This window comes from Pseudochaenichthys georgianus, chromosome 22, assembly GCF_902827115.2.
Source record: "Pseudochaenichthys georgianus chromosome 22, fPseGeo1.2, whole genome shotgun sequence".
In the NCBI taxonomy this organism is placed as follows: Eukaryota; Metazoa; Chordata; class Actinopteri; order Perciformes; family Channichthyidae; genus Pseudochaenichthys; species Pseudochaenichthys georgianus.
The window spans coordinates 28,499,593-28,501,764 of record NC_047524.1 but is presented as its reverse complement, the minus strand read 5'-3'; the positions used below and the strand labels follow the sequence as shown (position 1 = coordinate 28,501,764).

The 2,172-nt window shown below is 39.9% G+C and overlaps 1 long non-coding RNA gene across 1 annotated transcript; it reads right to left on the bottom strand.

Moving 5' to 3' along the window:
* Window positions 1-1,449: 1,449 nt before the first annotated feature.
* On the bottom strand, window positions 1,450-1,959 carry LOC117468173 (uncharacterized). The gene is made up of 3 exons (XR_004554434.2): window positions 1,938-1,959; window positions 1,663-1,776; window positions 1,450-1,499 (listed from the first exon to the last, which is right to left on the bottom strand). It is a non-coding gene; the product is annotated as an uncharacterized lncRNA (long non-coding RNA).
* Between the last annotated feature and the right edge of the window lie 213 nt (window positions 1,960-2,172).

The following is a 2,172-nucleotide window of genomic DNA, read 5'->3' as shown; positions in this document are numbered from 1 at the left end:
TCATAGCGTTTGTGCACTGTTTTGAAATGCCGCTCCTAAATTACCCTTCATCGATAAAGCCACGCTCACATTACAGATGAGACAGTTTGAATTGGAATAGATACAAAAATAATTATCCTCCCATTCGGAGTGAAAATTATATATTTTGGGCTTTTTTGCTTCTGCCACTGCGGTCTTGTGTGTGTGCGGACTGTCACTCCTGTTGACACGGACAATGTCAGCTAGTGCCCAGCAGAGCCATAGAGAGATAAGAGTTACGACACTCTTTGATGTCGCCGCCAGCCGGTCACGTGGTTTATGTATGCCGGGATAGTTCAAAACGCACTTCCGTGGCAATGCTTCTCTATGGCAAAAACAGCACAAACATGGTCAAAATAGTCATAGATTAAACCAACGCTGTTATTTTTTAAAGATTGCTTTCATATTTACATGATGCGGTTACACTTTGTATGGATTGGCACTATTTACAAGTTTCGTTATTTAACGATATTTTGAGGGGAAAGTGTGGTAGCACAAGCAGGCTATGTTGATGTCACTGTCAGGGCAGTCACGTCCGTAGTATAGTTGCGCTGCGCTGTCATGTTCTTATATGGGACAGACAGACAGCAGCGATTGCGTTATTGAATGGTAAATATATATATTAAAAAAAACACACACACCCAAGTACTTTTTCAGCTGTAATTGCATTATTGCATACTTTTTATTGACAGTTTTGCATTTGGAGAGGCAGGGTGACAACGGAAAGCTTGGTAGCATATTACTTATTAAGAACAGTGTATGGAAAAAGTGATGTGTGTTAGAAATAAACAAAGTCAAATGAATGAGAATGAGAACAAAGAGGGTTAGGGTTCAACAGAAAAAGATTAATTCAGCCAAAAAACACAATTTTGATTAATCTAAAGTGTAAAACAATCTTCAACACAGACCAAATGAGTGCCCTTGAACAACAAAATATATGGTGGGGCAAAGAAACGATAAATTAAATTGAGAGAGTGGGAGACTGAAAATGATTACTCTGATAAATATTCAAACTATTTACAAAACTATTTACAGAAGCTCCTGTTGAACCATGGTTCAACAGAGCAACACAAACAGGTTTGTCAACAATACAAATTAAAATGACGAGGCCACTTTGCCAGGGGGAGGTGATCCAGCGACGAGACAATAAAGCAATTCATATTAAGTTCTGTTGAGACGCCACAGGATATAAAACCTTCCAAGCGATGACCTCTCCTCACCTTTCACCTGTATTTCCTCAGGAGACTCAGGTCCTTCAACGTCTGCAGCACAATAAACACCCACCCACAATTGTTGTTCGCACAAGCATAATTGTGCGAACAACAATTGTGGGTGGGGGCATTTTACAAATATTTACAAACAACTATTTACAAAAAAGCAATACAGAACTCTAGTCTAGGGCATCCAGGGACCTAACCATTTTGCAAAAAACAAGAAGGTTCTTTGTGAAAGGGACATCCTCTTCATCTGTTTCCTGGGCCCTGAGAAGCAGAGCAAGAATAGGAACAGTGGTGAATAAGGGGAGAGAATACAGTTGGGAGCAGACTGAACAGAGGACATAGCAATATTCATGTTAAAATGTTTGCACAATAAATATTATGGCACTTTCGTTTATATTGCATTTTAATAGATCAGTTGTCATACATAGCATTTGGGTGCTCTAATCGATCCGAGAAGGGGTTCCGGATGTATGGCTTCCCTAAGGACGTAGAGCGAAGGAAGAGATGGATGGCAATGGTCAACAGACAAAACCTGTGTCTGACAGAGGACAACAACAGCAGACAACTCTGTCATGTAAGTAATGTTCACAGAGGTGACATGACTTATTAACATTTTAAAGGGCATCATATTTCCAAGTGTAGAGAATTATGACTCTTCAATGACATTTGAAGTGTGCAGGGGAAACTGATCAAACCTACCTACCCACAGGTACACTTTGAAGATGACCAATATATTGGCAACAAATCAGGAGGAAATTTGAGGTTGAGGCCAGATGCTGTTCCAACAGTATGTATACATCGGCCTAAGCCGAAAAGGAGAAAATTCACGTCAAGGAGTATGCCTCCAGCTGTCAGGAATAATGACCACACCTATTACTGCACATCAAACATTGGTATGATATATGAAGCTAACAATGTTTCCCATGTTATATAA